Raw genomic sequence first — 19,659 nt, 5'->3', positions numbered from 1 at the left:
AGTTACATCCACAGTGCTGTTTGGAAGGGAGCTCCAGGATTTTGACCCAGTGACAGGGAAGGAACGGTGATATATTTTCATGTCAGGATGGTGACTGACTTGGAGCGGAAGTTCCAGGTGGTGGTGTTCCCATCTACTGCCCTTGCCCTTCCAGATGTTAGCAGTCGTGGGTTTTGAAGGTGCTGTCGAAGGAGGCTTGGTGAGTTCCTGCAGTGCATCTTACAGACAGCACACGCTGCTGCTATTGTGCCTTGATAGTGTTGGGAGTGAATGTTTGTGGATGGGGCTTCAATCGAGCAGCTGCTTGCTCTTGGAAGGTGCTCTTGAGTGTTGTGGGAGCTGCACTCATCCAGGCAAGTGGGGGGTATTCCATCACACTCCTGACTTGTGCCTTGTAGATGGTGGAGAAGCTTTGGCTACAAATGAATGGTGACACTGTGGGGAGTCAGGAGGTGAGTTACTGTCGAAGGGCTCCTAGCCTCTGACCTGCTCCTATAGCCATAGTATTAATATGGCTAGTCCAGTTCAGTTTCTGGTCGATGGTAACCCCCAGGATATTGATAGTGGGGGATTCAGTGATGGTAATTCCACTGAACGTCAAGGGATGAAGGTTGGATTCTCTCTTGTTGCAGATGGTCATTGCTTGGCACTTGTGTGGCGCAAATGTTACTTACCACTTATCAGCCCAAGCATAGATATAGTCAAGGTCTTGCTGCATTTGGACATGGACTGCTTCAGTATCTGAGGAGTCGTGAATGGTGCTGGACATTGTGCAATCATCAGCGAACATCCCCACTTCTGACCTTATGATGGAAGGAAGGTCATTGATGAAGCAGCTGAAGATGTTTCAGCTGATGACATTACCCTGAGGAACTCCATCCGGTTTCATTCCTTTTAGAGTTTTTGTGGTTTGATGCAACTGAGTGGCCATTTCCGAGGGCAATTAAGAGTCAACCACATTGATTCTGGAGTCACATATAGACCAGACCCAGTAAGGACAGCAGATTTCCTTCTGGACATTTGTGAACCAGATGGGTTTTTACGATAATCGACAATGGTTTCATGATAATCCTTAGACTTTTAATTTCAGATATTTATTGAATTCAAATTCAAACCAGGGTCCTGGGCATTTCCCTGGGTCTCTGGATTACTAGTCCAGTGACAATGCCACTACGCCATCATACCTCATGTCGGGTATTCAGAGTGGAGATGGATAGATTGTTCTACTTTTAAATTTTCCGATGGCAGGGAAAAGATGATGGAAATGGCAGGAATGGGATGGGCTGAATTCCCCGGTTTCTCTGTAATCATTTTATGATTTTATATGAACAGCATGAGGGGCCAAGCATGTGCTGTACTCATGGCTGAGTGGCTAAGATGATGGTTTTGAAATCCATTGGGTTGTTGGGCCAATATCTGGTAATCAGCAGGAGGTTTCCTTGCCCATGTTTGACCTGATGCCATGGATTTTGGGCTCCCAAGGCTCCTTCCTCCCGACTGTTTATGACGGTGCCGCCACCTCTACTGGGTTTGTCCTGCTGGTGGGGCAGAACATACCCAGCGATGGTGATGGTGGTGTCTGGGTCATTATCTGTAAGGTATGATTCCATGTGGCGGGTTTGAATCCGACTGACTGTGCTTCTTGTTATCCCAAGTGCCTGTAGAATTACTGATCAGTTAAATGGAATAAGAACCTTCCCGATCTGATTCCAAATCTCATGTGAAATGACAAGAATTTGCTCAGTGCAGTGATGTCACAGGTGCTGAAGAAGGTGTATCTTTCTGTGATGGGCTGTAAGAAGATCAAGTGACTGTGAAGGTGGCAGAAGTGGGGATGGAAATGAAACAATTCACAGAATCTCTCAGTTCAGAAGAGACCCTTTGGCCCATCGAGTCTGCACCAACACGTGAGAAACACCTGACCTACCTACCTAATCCCACTTACCAGCACTTGGCCTATAGCCTAGAAAGTTAAAGCACAGAAAGAGGCCATTCGGCCCAGCGTGCTGCTTTGAAAGAGCAGTTGCGATTGGTTGACCAGGAGTGATATTTGTGCCTGTTTAAACAGTTTAAGTGAATTAAAATCTGCCCCATTTCCACCCACAGTTAGACTGCGCTATCATCTCTTCAGTCAGTTTATTTCTCATGTCTTGGAACTTATCACAGCCCTTCTCTTTTGTCCTCTCACTCCCTCCCTCCACCTCCACACTTGTTTTCCACCTGTTGCATCTCTGACTTTTCCAGCTCTGATGAAGAATCACCCAGCTGGAAGATTCACTCTGTTTCTCACCCCACAGGGACAGCCAGAAGTGGTTTCATTTCATAAGGAATTCCTGTTAATGGTGACAGTCTTCACAGCGCCAAGAAAGAGTGTTTCCCTGGCCGGGAATCAAACTCAGGCCATGGGTGACCTGATGGAAGTCTTTAAGATTATGAAGGGGTTCAATAATCCAATAAAGATTTCATGAGAAACCTCTTTACCCAGCGAGAGGCGAGAATGTGGAAATCCTTACCACAGTGAGTGGTTGAGGTGAACAGCATGAATACATTTAAGGGGAAGCTAGATACATATATGAGGGAGAAAGGAATAGAAGGATATGCTGATGGGGGAGAAGAAGAGGGGTGGGTGTAGGCGCATGTGGAACATAAATACTGGACCAATTGAGCCAACTGGCCTGACCCTGTGCTGTAGACTCAATGGAACAGAGACAAATGTATTTATTTTAGATCGGCCTATAATGGTAGGAAAAACACTAATTACTACCCAGGATAAAATAAATGTACTTCATCAGCTTTTGTGGATCATTTCAGTGGAAATGTGCACTCCCAGGCTCAAAGAGCATCAGCCCACTGGAAGCAAAGTTGTGAGACTGGCCAGTCCAGCAGAAAGAAACCCTCTGACCGTTCCACCAACTGTCAGAATGAACATGGTTCAGTCCTGGATGTGATTAACAGCAGCAATAACAGCAGAATCCAACCCCTATATTCACTTGTGAACTCACTGGTGCCTCTGCAGTCACGATAACTGAGTGAATCTCTTCCCACACACAGAGCAAGTGAATGGCCTCTCTCCAGTGTGAATGCGCTGGTGGACCGTCAGACTTGCAGCACTTTTGAACCCACTCCCACAGTCAAAATATTTAAAGGGTCTGTCATTGGTGTGAGTGACATGGTGTGTAAGCAGGCTAGATGTCTGAGTGAATCGTTTGCCCCACTTGGTGCAAGTGAGTGGCCTCTCCCCAATGTGAACTTGCTGGTGTGTTTGCAGGTGAGATGAATCATGAATCCCTTCCCACAATCAGAGCAGCTGAAACGGCCTCTCCCCACTGTGAACTCACTGGTGCAGTCACAGGCTCGATGAATCACTGAATCCCTTCCCACAGTCAGAGCAAGTGAACGGTCTCTCCCCAGTGTGAACTCGCTGGTGCATAAGCAGGGCAGATGAATGACTGAACCCCTTCCCACACTCAGAGAATATGAATAGCCATTCCCTGGTGTGAAATCACTGGTGTGTCCGTAAGTGGGATGAATGAATAAATTCCCTCCCACACTCAGAGCAGGTGAATGGTCTCTCCCCAGTGTGACTGCATAGATAAGTCTCCAGTTTAGATGAGGATCTGAATCCTCTGCCACACTCAGAGCAGGTGAACGGTCTCTCCCCAGTGTGACTGCGTCAATGAGCTTCCAACTCTAAAGGGGATCTGAATCCCTTCCCACATTTCCACAGTTTCTCCATGGTGAGGGTGTCCTTGTGTCTCTCCAGGTTCCACACTCAGCTGAAGCCATGCCCCCACACAGAACACGGGTGCAGTCTCTCCACGCTGTGAATTGTGTGATTTTCTTTCAACTGCATAACTCGTTAAAGTTCTTTCCAAAATCAGTGCACTGGAACATGCCAGTGTGTTTGTCTCAGTGCTTTCCCAGTCACACTAATATTTAAAACCTTTTGAAGCAGACAGAACAGGCAAATATTTCTCCTTCTAGATTCAACGTTGATGATATTCAGGTCCCAATCAATCAAGCGACTCTGTCAGATCTTCATACGTCATTTGGATTGAGATTTCTATCTGCAAATCCTCCCCTTCTAAAGGAGTTTACAAAAGTCAGCATTGTCAGTACCGGACAGAAATTCAGAACAGCCAATTCTAGTTTCTAAGGAAAATTCTTTCCTCTCTCATTCCCCAAAAGTCATCCCAGACACACACTCTCCATTCTCACTTTGCTGTACTGAATATTTACTCTCCCAATTCTCCTGAAGCAGCAGCAGGTTAATCTCAAATATGGATGGATTTTCTTATGAGGGGACGTTGAGTAGGTTGGACCTGTACTCATTGGAGTTTGGAAATGAGAGGCGAACTTATGAAAGCATATAAGATTCTTAAGGGGCTTGACAGGGTAGATGCTGAGAGGCTGTTTTCCCTTGTGGGAGAATCTAGGATCAGAGGGCATAACCTCAAAATAAGGGGTTGCCAATTTAGGACAGAGATGAGGAGGAATTTCTTCTCTCAGAGGGTAGTCAATCTGTGGAATTCTTTACCGCAGAGGGCTGTAGAGGCTGGGTTGTTAAGTATATTCAAGGCTGAGAATGTGCGAGGTTACAGGGATAAGGCAGGGGAATGGGGCTACATAGAATGCTCTTTCAGAGAGCCAGTGCTGAATTGATGTGCTGAATGGCCTCTTTCTGCACTGTAAAAATACTGTGATACTGTGACAGCAAACAGTCATAATCTGGGACTCTCCCTATGAGAATGGTGGAAGCAAAGACAAATAATTTCAAAATTAACTGGGTGCATCCAGGGAGAGAGGAGCAGCACCAGAGCACCAGCAGCTTTGCTGGGCAGCAATGAACATGTTTATAAACTCAAAAACAAAAATAGCTGGAAAAACTCAGCAGGTCTGACAGCATCTGCGGAGAGGAACACAGTTAACGTTTCGAGTCCGTATGACTCTTCTGATGTTTCAGATTTCCAGCATCCGCAGTATTTTGCTTTTATCTTGGGTTTACAAACTCATTGTCCAACCTCAGCATTCAGACAGTAGAGGAAGCTCCGTGGAACCATTGGCACAAAGCTCGCGCCCTGATTGGTTGGATGATCAGAATCCTTCCGGTTCACCATTGCGAATTACACCGCCTCCGCCCCGCCTGGAGACAATATGGAAGCGGAACCCACGTGGGGGCGGGAGAGACTTTGACCTTCAGACGCGCTGAGCTGTTGTCCTTTCGCAATATTTTGCTTCTGTTACCTGTCGTATTGCTCCCAATGGGACACCGCGTGCTGGGGACGAACCACTGGGTCATTGTGACGCAATCCTGGCGAAACCAGCAAGTCGGCCAGGCGCGCGGACACGACCCATTGTTCCCCCTCCCCCTCCTCGAGCTGAGGTTTCCAGGTAACCGGCTGACGGCAGAAAGCGCCGGAAGACCGGAAGGACTATTGTCCTCCAGCCAATCAGAGCGCCTGCTTTGTGTGAATGAAGATTGAGCTTCACACAGCCTGAAAGTTCCCCCTGTGTCCAACATCTGTGAGTAAAACACTTTCTTTCCTTCCTCGTTCCATTTCTTTTCTAATTCTGGGTTTAAATTGTTGATTTGCAGGAACTGAAGGGAAAGGAAGGTGAGGGTGCAGATTCTGGAAAGGTTGCCCCAGGTCTCTCTCTAAAAGACATTGACATCCTTTGCTCCCTCAGCTCGACACATTTATTTATCTGGCTAAAAGGATGGTCTCTTTCCTAATGTTCACAATTAAAGGGGTGGTTTCCCCATGGGATGGCTGACAGTAAATTGATGTAGGACAAAGATATGTTTAGTGTTGTTATATGGTACATATTAGACATATTAATTCTGATTCCCTAATAATGTACATTTATTATTATTTTTATTCTCGTAATGTGTTTCTAGTCATATAAAATGGACTAAAATGTGTGTAATATACAATAATAACTATATGTACACATCTTACATCAGAATTGGGAGAGTGTGTAATAGGTACTGCAGAATGAGAGTGGAGGGAGAGTGTGTACGGTGGAGATTGATAGCTTTTGGGGATAGACAGGGGATAGAACTTTCCTTAGGAACTAGAATTGTCTGTTCTGAATGTCTATCCTGCGCTGACAGTGATGACTTTTGTCTACTCCCTTTACAGGATATTAGAAGGGGAGGATTTGCAGACAGAAATCTCAAATCGAGTCTCACTTCGAGATCTGACAGAGTCACTCATTTCATCAGGACCTGAATATCACCGGTCTTTGAATCCAGGAGGAGAAATATTTGTCAGTTCTGTCCGATTTAAAAGATTTAAACATCAGTGTGACTGGCAAAGCAGTGAGACACACACACTCGAGTGAGAGTGTTCCAGTGTAGAACAGTGGAAAGAATTTAAACCAGTTACGCAGCCTGAAAAAACCACTGCTTGTCGCAACGGGATGAGACCATCCAAGTGTTTTGTGTGTGGACGAGGCTTCAACTGATCATCAAACTGGGGGAGAAACAAGGGCACCAGCACCATGGAGAAACCATGGAAATGTGGGGACTGTGGAAAAGGATTCAACTTCCCATATCAACTGGAAACTCACCGATGCAGTCACACCGGGGAGAGGCCATTCACCAGCTCCGAGTGTGGGAAGGGTTTCACTCATTCATCCTCCCTTCAGACACACCAGTGAGTTCACACCGAGGAGATGCCATTCACCTGCTCCGTGTGTGGGAAGGGATTTACTAGTTCATCTCACCTACAGACACACAAGCGAGTTCACACTGGGGAGAGGCCGTTCACCTGCTCTGAGTGTGCGAAGGGATTCAGTGATTCATCCAACCTGCTAATGCACCAGCGAGTCCACACTGGGGAGAGGCGGTTCACCTGCTCTGAGTGTGGGAAGGGTTTCACTCAGTTATCCCATCTGCAGTCACATCAGTGAGTTCACACTGGGGAGAGGCCATTTACCTGCTCTAAGTGTGGGAAGGGATTCAGTGATTCATCAAATCTGCTGAGGCACCAGCGAGTTCACACTGGGGAGAAACCATTCACCTGCTCCAAGCGTGAGAAGGGATTCAGTGATTCTTCCAACCTGCTGATGCACCAACGAATTCACACTGGGGAGAGACCGTTCACCTGCTTGGAGTGCGGGAAGAGATTCCCTGATTCATCCAATCTGCAGAAACACCAGCGAGTTCACACCGGGGAGAGGCCATTCGCCTGCTCTAAGTGTGGAAAGGCATTCACTCGGTCATCACAGTTGATGCGACACCGACGAGTTCACAAGTGATTACAGGAGTTGGATTCTGCTCTTATTGCTGCTGTTATTCACATCCAGAACTGAACCATGTTCATTCTGACAGTTGGTGAAGTGGGAGAGTCGGAGGGTTTCTTTCTGCTGGACTGGCCGGTCTCTCAACTTTGCTTCCAATGGGCTGATGCTCTTTGAGCCTGGGAGTCCACATTCCCACTGAAATTATCCACAAAAGCTGATGAAAGACACTTATTTTATCCTGGGTAGTAAATTGTGTTTTTCCTACCACTACAGGCAGATCTGAAATAAATGCATTTGTTTTTGTTCCATTTGGTCTACAGCACAGGGCCAGGCCAGTCAGCTTAATTGGTATATGTCAGTATTTATGCTCCACATAAGCCTCCTCCCACCCCTCTTCATTTCCCCCATCAGCAAATCCTTCTATTCCATTCTCCCTCATGTATGTATCTCGCTTCCCCTTAAACGTATTCATGCTGTTCACCTCAACCACTCACTGTGGAATTGAGTTCCACATTCTCACCACTCACTGTGTAAAGAGGTTTCTCATGAAATCACTATTGGATTATTGAATCCCTTAATAATCTTCCATCAGGTCACCCTTCAGTCTTCTCTTTTCTAGAGAAAAGCAGCCCCAGCCTTTCCTGAGGGTTAAATGCTCTCAGTTCTGGGATTCTTCTTGTGAATCTTTGTTGCCCCTTCTCCAGTGCCTCTATTTCCTTTTTCTAAATGGAGATCACAAACGTTGACAGTCCTCCCAGTGTAGTCTGACCATGGTTCTAAACAAGTTGAACATAATCTCCCTGCTTTTCATTTCTGTCCCTGATAAAGAACACTAAATATGGGCTCAAAATGTAAGGAAAGATGTGTAGTTCTTAGAGAGGGTGCAGCGGAGATTTACAAGAATGGCACCAGAGATGAGGGAGTTCACTTTCTTGGAGAGACTGGAGTAACTGAAATTTCTCTCTTTAGATCAGTCATTAGGGCAGAGAAAAGGAGGCCATTAGGCCCATTGAGTCCTTTCCGGCTCTCCTTAGAGCAAATCAGTCAGTCCCATTGCCCCGTCCTATCCCCAAATTTCCTTTTGAAATCATCCCTGATTCTGCCACCCTCACAGAAAGTGGGATCTACATCATTACCACTCGCTTTCAATGCACATGAGGCTCACAGAAGGAGGCCATTCAGCCCATCATGCCTATGCAGCCCTTTGAAAGAACTACCCCATTAACCCCATCATCCTGTAATTTTCTTTTCCTTTCAAGACTCTATCCAGTTCCCTTTTGAAAGACAGAGTTGAATCTGCTTCCTGCACCATTTGCAGGCATCGGATTGCAAATCACAACCAGTCGCTGTGTTTTAAACCAAATAACCACGATATTGTGTGTTTGGATTTTCACAGAGCATTCGAAATGGTGTCAAAAAAGCAGTTATTACACAAAATTAAGGCTTAAACTTTATCAATTATTTTGATGTGGGGACTGAGTGTAATATATCCAAATTTGTGGAGATTTGAAAAAAAAATTGCACTTCTTTAGCACCACTCACAACCACAGAAGATCATACGAACATATGAATTGGCAGCAGCTTGGCCACTCGGCCCCTCGAGCCTGCTCTGCCATTCAATAAAATCATGGCTGATCTCACTGTAACCTCAACTCCACATTCCTGCCTACCCCCGATAACCTTTCACCCCCTAGCTTATCAAGAACCTATCTAGCTCTGCCTTCATCCTGAAGCCTTTTACAGCCAACAAAGGACTTTTTAAGTGCAGTTGATGTTGTAATGTAGGAAACTATATGTAGGCCGGGGTAGTCCAATTTTGTTTCAAAAATCAATCACTTTCATAATATATTCACTGTTAGAAGTAACAAGGCCAAAGAAGCCATTTTAAACTGGAACATGGGTTTCTTGCAGTCTTCTCACATTCTGTAACTTCTTAATTACAAAATCAATCTATACTTAATGGATTTCAGTAATGAACCTTGATTAAGTTATCGTTAATGAATTCTTGTAATAGATAACTACATTGTATAGGCTGGATCTTTATTTTTAAAATTAACACTGTATAAACTGAAATGTTTCCTGAGGCTGCAGACCCAATAGAAATTCTTTATACAAAGAAATTCTTTTCCAATTTTGATAAGCTACATGACATCATATTCTGCCAAAGTCCATCTCAAGAATAAGGCTCATTGTTCAATCCGGTCATGATTAGTAAATAAGAATGCTATTCTATCTTGTATTCACAATATCTATTAATTAAATATTACTGTATTCATTTGCTAGCAGTCAGCAACAGATGATTAAATAAGTCATGAGCCTTAATTGAGTTACAATTAATGAATCAATAATGAATCAATTATTATAGTAAAAGACCAGAGGATAAAAGTAAATGTTCCAAGGTCTTCCTTGCTAGCCAAGTACTGAAGATTCCCGAGACCAAGTTCCAAGCAAATTACTGTCAAACAAGGAGCCAGACTCCAGAAGCTGAATTGCACAAGAATTACTGTCAAAGAAGGAGCCAGAGAGGGTTACGCTTCTATGGACTGATCACCCACATGATGTTGTAAAAGTCAATATCTTAAAGTTGTTAAGTAAACCTTTTTCTTTTAATAAACTTCATTTTAAATTTCCTATCCAGAGAATCCTGCCTTTGCCTCAATTGGTTAAAGTCTTGTCTGAACCAAAGTGAATTTATTAAAGGGCAAGCTGGGGGTGGATAAAATCAATTAAGTTACAGGGTATCAAGATCAGGTAACATAAATTTAAAACCTTGCATTTCTATAGCATCTTTCACGACCACAGGATATCCCAAAGGACTTTACAGCTAATGAATTACTTTTGAAGTGTAGTTTGAGAATGTGTAGAATTCTGCCTTTGCCTTAATTGGTTAAAGTCTTGCCTGAACCAAAGTGAATCCATTAAAGGGCAAGTTGCAGGTGGGTGAAATCATTTAAGTTACAGGGTATCAAGATCAGGTAATATAAATCTTAAATTTAAAAACTTATATTTATATAGCGTCTTTCATGACCACATCCCAAAGCACTTTACAGCCAATGAAGTAGTTTTGAAGTGTAGTCACTGTTGTAATGTAGGAAAGGTAGTCAATTTACACAGCAAGATCCCACAAACAGCAATGTGATAATGAGCTGATGATCTGTTTTTAGTGATGTTGATTGATAAATATTGGCCAGGACACTGGGGATAACCCCCCCTGCTCTTCTTCAAAATAGTGGCTGTGGAAACTTCAAATTCTGCTCAAGGCTGCAAACGAGGACCTTGGGGCAACGTCTCATCCATAAGACAGCGGTTCCAACAGTGCAGCACTCCCTCAGTGCTGCCACTTGGAATGGCGGGTGTGATTTTTGTTCTCAGGTCCCTGAACTAGGACTTGAACGAACAACCTTCTGACTCAGACATGGGACTGCGATCCATTTGGTCACAGCTCACACTATAGACCAGATAACATTAGAAAGGGAAAGCTGACCTTTGCCTCTCGTGGCTAAATCTAAAAATAAAAACCCCATATAAACAGCAAGTATTTGATGGACAAATGTTGAAGTGTTGGTTCAGAGCCACAAATTTTGGCTTCGCATTTGAGATTCTGCCACATTTCTGTCTCTCTAATGCTCATTTCAATGACAGACAGATGACAGAGCTTAGGGCTGAATGTGGCTGAAAATAAAGGGGCCTGCAGCCCAATTGGGAAACTGCCAGGGGCATTGCGCTAATTGAGAGACAGGGAGGTGCTGGAGGACTGATTGGGAAATGGACCTCCAATCAATTGGGGCATGGGAGGGGGCAACTGGGACCGGTGGTGACACAACCCCTGAGGTTCAATGTCCCTGTGTCCAAAGTGGGGGAGTCAAGGCAACAGGGTAAAGAGGAGCCAAAGAGAAACCGTTTGAGTCCAGAACATTGTGCACATCCTTTTGCTATGATTACCTTTGATCTTCAACTAATTTTTATTTAACCATTTTCTGTTTCATCAATAAATCGGTTAAAATATTTGATTTTGCTGAACTTTTCATGATTAGATTTATGCACATTAGGGAAAGCAGGTGAGAGGGGTTGGCAGGCTCTTTAACAGAAAATGAGTCCCTTTAAGGTAATTGGCAAATTTGCTAGGGGGTGCGATGAGATTTCATTTTGATGCAATGAGTTGTTCTGATCAGCTTGAAAGCAGATTCAATAATATCTTCCCAAAGGGAAAGAATTGAAAGGGAAGAATTTATAGAGCTGTGGGAAAGAGCAGAGCAGCTGAATGAATCAGGGAGTCCTTTCAAAGAGATGGCAGGGGCATGATGGGAATTCCAGACATTATTGACATCACTGTACATATTACAGACACACATTTATTTATTTATCTGTGATCACAGAATCTCACAGCATAGAGAGGCCATTTGACTCATCGTGCCTGAGCTGATTCTTTGAAAGAGCTACTCAATTAGTCCCACTATCCTGCCCTTTCCCCATGAGCCCTGCAAACTCATCCCCTTCCAATATTTATCCAATTCCCTTTGTTGGATCTGCTTCCACCAGCCTTTCAGGCAGTGCATTCAGGGTGACAACACCTCACAGTGTAAAGATTTCACTTCCTCATTTCCCCTTTGGCTTTTATGTCAATCACCTTCAATCTGTGTCCTCTGATTAACAACCCTTTTTTCAGTGAAAACACTTTCTCTTTATTTAATCCATGTAAACTGTTCATGATCTTGAACACCTCTATCAAATTTCCTCTTAGCCTTCACTGCTCTAAGGAGAACAACCCCAGCCTCTCCAGTATGCTCATATAACCGAAGTTCCTCATTCCTGGCTCTGTACTAAATCCCTAGACCCTTTCCAAGGCCTTGGCATCCTTCCTGAATTGTAGAGCCCATCTATGGGATTTATTTCTAGAGAAATAGCATTGAAAAGCAGAGAAGTCATGTTAAACTTGTCTCGAGCCTTGGTTAGAACACACAGTTCTGGGTGTCCATAATATAGAAAGGATAGAGAGGAACTGATGAAGGTGCAAGAAAGATTCACAAGGATGATACCAGAACTGAAAGTATTGTATTTTAAATTGAACAGGCTGGGGATTTTTTGCTCTACAAGACTGAAGACTGAGGGCTGACCTGATAGAGGACTTAAAGATTATGTATATGGCTGACGTAGAGAGATTTACACTTAGGAGACTGGAACTGGGGTCCATCAATATGAGCTAGTCACTTGCTTACAGCTTGTCATTTGGGAACGCAGGGGAAATTTCTAGGGCAGGATTTTTCAGATCGCCCTCGCCACCCCATCAGAAAATTCAATGGGAAATACATCCCTGCTGATGTCAGCTGCCCCGAAGCTATTTAACCCTCAGTGGAGTGTTAATGAGCTGAAGGTGGGACGGCTGGGACTATAGGCAGTCCCCAGATTCTCAAAGACTGGAGCCCAGAATCTGGTAAGCATGTGGGTCTCACAGCGGGGAACTAAATAAACATGAGGGAGAAAGGAATAGAAGGTTCTGCTGAAGGAATAGAAGGTTTTGAAGTAGAATTGGAGGAAGCTTATGTGGATCATAAACACTGGCATAACTCAACTGAACTACTTTCAGAATAAACATGGTTCAGTCCTGGCTGTAATGAGCAGCAACAATAACATTAGAAACCAACCCTTGCAGAAACACATGAACTTGCTGGTGTCTCAGCAGATTGGATGACTGAGGGAATCCCTTCCCACACTCGGAGCAGCCTCTCCCCTGTGTGACTGCATTGTGTCAGCAGCTGGGATGACTGAATAAATCTCTTCCTACTCATGGAGCAGGCGGGCAGCATCTCCTCAGTGTGAATTCACTGGTGCTTCAATAGGCTAGTGGAACCTGTAAAACACTTCCCAAACATGGAGCAGTTGAACTGCTCGTCACCAGTGGGACCTCACTGGTCGTTCAGCAAACTTCTGCAGCAACACAACTTTTATCAGGGAGCGGGCGGATTCTGACTCAGAGACATTCAGTCATAATTGGACAGGTGATAACTACGCATCATTGCCTCCTCAGCCAAGTACATGCACCAAATGTCTGAATCTACGGTTCCTCTCATATTGAGCAGGATTACTGCTGCAATGATAAGGTGGTGGTATATTGATATTGTCATGGACTAATAATCCAGAAACTCTGTGCTATGCTCTGGAGACCTGCATTCGAATCCCACCACAGCAGATGGTGGAGATGGAATTCTGACTTAAAAATAAGTTGCTGTTCCTTGAGTGTTGCTGGTTCAAAATTCTGGAACTCTCTGCCAAACTGCACTGTGGGTATACCTCTACCCCATGGACTGCAGCAGTTTAAGAAGGTGGATCACCATCACCTTCTCAAGGGGTAATTAGGGATGGGCAATAAATGCTGGCCTGGCCAGCAACACCCCAAATTTTAAAAATTCATTTACGAGATGTGGGCATCACTGGCTAGGCCAGCATTTATTGCCCATTCATAATTGCCCTTGAGAAGTTGGTGGTGAGCTGCCTTCTTGAACCGTTGCTGCCCATGTGGTGTAGATACACCCACAGTGCTGTTAGGGAGGGAGTTCGAGGATTTTGATCCAGTGACACTGTTGGAATGGTGATATATTTCCAAGTCAGGATAGTGAGTGGCTCGGAGGGGAACTTCCAGGCGGTGGTGTTCCCATGTATCTGCTGTCCTTGTCCTTCTAGATGGTTGCAGTTTTGAGTTTGGAAGATGCTTCCTAAGGAACCTTGGTGTTCCATTCAGTTTATGGTCAATGGTAACCCCTAGATGTTAATAGTGGGGGATTCAGCAATGGTAATGCCATTGAATGTCATGGGGCAATGGTTAGATTCTCTCTTGTTTGAGATGGTCATTGTCTGGCACTTGTGTGGCACGAATTTTACTTGCTACTTGTCAGCCCAAGCCTGGATATTGTCCCGGTCTTGCTGCATTTGGACACAGACTACTTCAGTATGTGAGGAGTCACGAATGGTGCTGAATTTTGTTCAATCATCAGTGAACATCCCCACATCTGACTTTATGATGGAACATGCAAACATACAAACATACGAACAAGGAGCAGGAGTAGGCCATTCAGCCCATTGAACCTGCTCTCCCATTTAATAAGATCTTGGCTGATCTGATAGGAACCTGAAATCTGCATCCCACCTTCTGCATCCCACCTACCGCCAATAACTTATCACCCCCTTGATTACCAAGAAACTATCCATCTATGCCTTTAAAATACTTGAGGAATCTGCTTCTAGCACCCTTTCAGGAAGAGAGTTCCAAAGACTCACAACCCTCTGAGTGAAAAAAATTTCGCCTCATCTCTGCTTTAAATGGGCAACTCCTTACTTTTAAACCGTGACCCCTAGTTTTAGATTCCCTGACGAGAAGAAACATCCTTCCCACATCCGCCCTGTCAAGACTCCTCAGGATCCTATATGTTTCAATGAAGTCACCTCTTATTCTTCTAAACTCCAGTGGATACAAGACTAGTCTGTCCAACCTTGCCTCATAAGACAACCCACCCATTCCAGGCAGTCTGGTAAACCTTCTCTGAACTGCTTCCAGCCCATTTACACCCTTCCTTAAATAAGGTGACAAACACTGTGCACAGTACTCCAAACGTGGTCTCACTAGTGCCCTGTACAACTGAAACATAACCTCCCTACTTTTGTATTTAATTCCCCTCACAATAAACAATAACATTCTATTTTTTCATAATTACTTGCTGTACTTCTATACTAGCCTTTTGTGATTAATGCACTATAACACCCAGATCCCTCTGCACCTCAGAGCTCTGCAATCTCTCACCATTTAGATAATAGGCTTCTCTTTTATTCTTCTTACCAAAATGGACAAGTTTGCATTTTCCCACATTAGATTGGAAGGAAGGTCATTGATGAAGCAGCTGAAGATGGTTATGCCTGCGACACTAACCTGAGGAACTCCTGCAGGGGAACTCATGCATCCCATGACCGAATAAAAAAAATGACTGGGTGACTGAGCGAATAACTTCCCACATTCAGAGCAGGCGACTCCCCAATGTGAACTCACTGGTGTAATAGCAGATGAATGGAAAAGATAAATTCCTTTGCACACATGGAATAGTTGAATGGCCTTTCATCAGTGTGACTGTGTCGATGAGTTTCCAGCACAAATGGGGATCTGATCCATACCCACAGTTCTTATATTTCCGTGGGAGCATGGTCTCTCCCCACTCTGTTTGGTGCAATGTTTTTTCAGGTTATGTAATTTGTTAAATGGTTTAAATTGGTTTAAATGGTGATATAATGGGAAATGTGGATGCACAAAGGGATCTACGCGTCCTTGGACACCAGTCAATGAACGTAAACAGGCAGGTGCAGCAACCAATTAGGAAGGCAAATTATATGTTGGCCTTCATTGTAAGAGGATTTGAGTTCAGAAGTAGGAATGTCTTACTGCAGTTATACAAGGCCTTGGTGAGACCACACCAGAGTATTGCGTGCAGTTTTGATCTCCCTACCTAAGAAAGGATATACTTGCCATAGAGGGAATGCAGCGAAGGTTCACTAGGCTGATACCGGGAATGGTAGGACTGTCGTACGAGGAGAGATTGGTTCGACTGGGCCTGTATTCACTAGAGTTTAGAAGAATGAGAGGGCATCTGATTGAAACGTATCAAATTCTAACAGGGCTAGACAGGCTAGATGCAGGGAGGATGCTTCCCCTGGTTGGGGAGTCTAGAACCAGGGGCTACAGTCTCAGGATATGGGACAGGCCATTTAGGGCCGAGATGAGGAGAAATTTCTTCACTCAACTTGTGGTCAACTTGTGGAATTCTCTACCACAGGAGGTTGTGGAGGCTGGGTCACTGAGTATATTCAAGAAAGAAATTGATAAATTTTTGGATATTAGGGGCACCAAGGGTTATGGAGAGAAAGTGGGAATATGGCGTTGAAATGGAGGATCAGCCATGATCATATTGAATGGCAGAGCAGGCTTGAAGGGCCGAGTGGCCTACTCCTGCTCCTAGTTTATATGTTCCTATGTTTAAAACTCTTGCCACTCTCGGTGCACTCAATCTGCTGTGTGTATTTCACTACCTTCCATTCACACTCCCATTAGAAATTTTCCCCACAGATGAAACAGACCAACATTTCTCCTTCTAGATTCAAAGACCGATGATATTCAGGTCCTGATCAATCGAGTGGCTCTGTCAGATCCTGATGTGACATTTTATTGAATTTCCCGTCTGCAAGTCCTCCCCTTCTAATACTCTGTAAAAGAGGTTTAAAAAACTGTCAGCTGAACTCAGCTAATACCACTCTTGCCTTTGAACCACAGATCCTGTGTTCAAGTTTCACTCAAGGACTTGAGCACACACAAACCAAGGCTGACACTCCAGTGCAGTACTGAGGGATCACTCCACTGACGGAGGCGTCATCTTTCAGATGAGACATTAAAACTCTAGTCAACTTATTCACGTGGTTGTAAAAGATCACATGACACTATTTTGAAAAAGAGCAGGGGAGTTATCCCCGGTGTCCTGACCAATATCCACCCCTCAATAAACACCACCAAAATTTGTTGGCGGAATATGGATGTTAATCTGTGATTCTGACACAACTGAAGCAGAAGTACAGAATAAAATTTCAGAACTGACAGTCATAAAACATCTCTCCCTCTCAAACTATAAATGTCTGTCCCCTGCACACTCCCTCCTGTCTATTGATTGTGAACCCAATTCATCCTACCATCCACCTCCTGATTTTTCCTGAATTCTGCTCCCCTGAAGGTGCTGACTCTCGGGTTCAGTTCCACACTCATCTGTTGCTTTCCCCAAAATATGGGGGAGGCTGTTCTCTGGGGACACAGGTTTGAATCCCACCATGGCAGCTGGTGGAATTTAAATTCAATTAGTAAATCTGGAATTAAAAGCTAGCCTAATGGTGGCCACATTTTTACATGTTGTGAAAACCCTTCTGCTTCAGTAATCCCCTTTTGGTGGCTTGAATAAAAAAAATCATGCAATTGTCATAACCTTTATGACAATTTATGCCTGAAGTTAACAAATTGTTTTGCTAAGGGGGCGTATAAATCAAGTCCAGTGACAGTTCGTGTCAGTGTGGGGTCACTGCGTCTCCCACCCCCATTTTAATCCCATTTACAAGAGTTTGGAGAGTGGGATCCTGATCAGTAATGGCGGCCGTAGCTCCCACAAGCCTCCGCGGTGGGGAAACTGCTCCATCTGCCGGCCGGGCGGGCGGCCCGGAACTGCGCATGTGCGGTAGAGAGCGGAAGCTGCGTATGTGCGGGAGAACCTCCTCCCTGACCTTCATTAAGGGGTAAAAAACAAAAAACTGCGGATGCTGGAAATGATGTAAGGCTCACCGGCCTGTAATTTCCTGGATTATCCCTGCTACCCTTAAACAATGCAACAACATTGGCCATTCTCCAGTCCTCTGGCATCTCATCCGTAGCCAGTGAGGATACAAAGAATACTGTCAAGGCCCCAGCAATCTCCTCCCTTGCCTCCCTCAGCACTCTGGGGCAGATCCCATCTGGCCCTGGGGACCTTAATATTCTTCAAGGCGCCTAACACCTCTTTTTTGATCTCAACATGATCCAGGCTATCTACACACTCTTCCCTAGACAAATCGACCGCTAAGTCCTTCTCTTTGGTGAATACTAATGAGAAGTAAAAACAAAAAGCTAAAAGCTACTGCGGATGCTGGAAATCCAAAACAAAAACAGAATTACCTGGAAAAACTCAGCAGGTCTGGCAGCATCGGTGGAGAAGAAATCAGTTAACGTTTCGAGTCTTCATGACCCTTCGGCAGAACTGAGTATAGTTAGGAGAAAGGTGAAATATAAGCTGGTCCAGCTTATATTTCACCTTTCTCCTAACTATACTCAGTTCTGCCGAAGGGTCATGAAGACTCGAAACGTTAACTGATTTCTTCTCCACTAATGAGAAGTACTCATTTAGTATCTCTCCCATTTCTTCTGACTCCACACACAGATTCCCACCTCTGTCCCTGAGTGGGCCTACCCTTTCCCTGGCTACCCTCTTGCTTTTTACATATGTATAACAGGCCTTGGGATTTTCCTTAATCCTGATTGCCAATGATTTTTCATGACCCCTTTTAGCCCTCCTGACTCCTTGCTTAAGTTTCTTCCTACTTTCTTTATATTCTCCATGGGCTTCATCTGTTTCCATCCTTCTAGACCTTATGAATGCTTCCTTTTTCTTTTTGATTAATCTCTCAATATCCTTCTTTATCCAAGGTTCCTGAAACTTGCCATATTTATCCTTCATCCTAGCAGGAACATGCCAGTCCTGAATTCTTATCAACTGACGTTTGAAAGCCCCCCCACATGTCAGTTGTTGATTTGCCCTCAATCATCCGCCTCCAGTCTAGATTCCGCAGTTCCTGCCTAATGTTGTTATAATTAGCCTTCCCCCAATTAAGCACCTTAACCCAAGGACTCCTGTTATCCTTATCCACCAGTACCTTGAAACTTACTGAATTATGGTCACTTTTCCCGAAATGCTCTCCTACTGAAACTTCGACCACCTAGCCAGGTTCATTCCCTAATACCAGGTCCAGTATCGCCCCTTCCCTAGTAGGACTTTCTACATATTGTCTCAGGAAGCCCTCCTGGATGCACCTTACAAATACTGCACCATCCAAACCCCTAGCAGTAAGTGATTTTGCAGACGTGGTCACACCCAAGGTACAGACAGATAGATGGGTGACTGCTAGAAGGGGCAGGCAGTCAGTGCAGAAATCCCCTGTGGCTGTCCCCCTCTCTAACAGGTATACAGTTTTGGATACTGTTGGGGGGCATGGCCTATCAGGGGAAAACAACAGCAGTAGCCAGAGCAGTGGCACCACATCTGGCTCTGTTGTTCAGCAGGGGGGATCAAAGTACAGAAGAGCAATTGTCATAGGGGACTCTATAGTCAGAGGCTCAGATAGGCGCTTCTGTGGTCGTGAAAGAGACACCAGGATGGTATGTTGCCTCCCTGGTGCCCGGGTCCAAGATGTCTCTGATCGGGTACGGGACAGTCTGAAGGGGGAGGGAGAACAGCCAGAGGTCGTGGTACACATTGGTACTAACGACATAGGCAGGAAGACTGACGAGGTCCTGCAGCGGGAGTTCAGGGAGTTAGGCAGAAAGTTAAAAAACAGGACCTCGAGGGTTGTAATCTCAGGATTACTCCCTGTGCCACATGCCAGTAAAGCTAGAAATAAGAAGATAGTGCAGCTAAACACATGGCTGAACAGATGGTGTAGGAGGGAGGGTTTCCGATATCTGGATCATTGGGATCTATTCTGGGGCAGGTGGGACCTGTACAAGAAGGACGGGTTGCATCTAAACTGGAGGGGCACCAATATCCTGGCTGCGAGGTTTGCTAGTGTCACTCGGGAGGGTTTAAACTA

The 19,659-nt window shown here is 44.7% G+C and overlaps 1 pseudogene across 1 annotated transcript in view; it reads left to right on the top strand.

Moving 5' to 3' along the window:
* The first annotated feature begins 5,261 nt into the window (after window positions 1-5,261).
* The window catches only part of LOC144698401 (uncharacterized), a 62,731-nt pseudogene continuing 48,333 nt past the window's right edge, over window positions 5,262-19,659 (top strand). Inside the window, exons 1-2 of the transcript XR_013580512.1 lie at window positions 5,262-5,391; window positions 6,665-7,259. The product of XR_013580512.1 is annotated as an uncharacterized LOC144698401 (transcript). The remainder of the gene's footprint in view (window positions 5,392-6,664; window positions 7,260-19,659) is intronic.

This window comes from Cetorhinus maximus, chromosome 23 (genome assembly GCF_964194155.1).
Source record: "Cetorhinus maximus chromosome 23, sCetMax3.hap1.1, whole genome shotgun sequence".
NCBI lineage: Eukaryota > Metazoa > Chordata > Chondrichthyes > Lamniformes > Cetorhinidae > Cetorhinus > Cetorhinus maximus.
The sequence above is the reverse complement of the archived record's forward strand: the minus strand, read 5'-3'. Positions and strand labels throughout refer to the sequence as shown.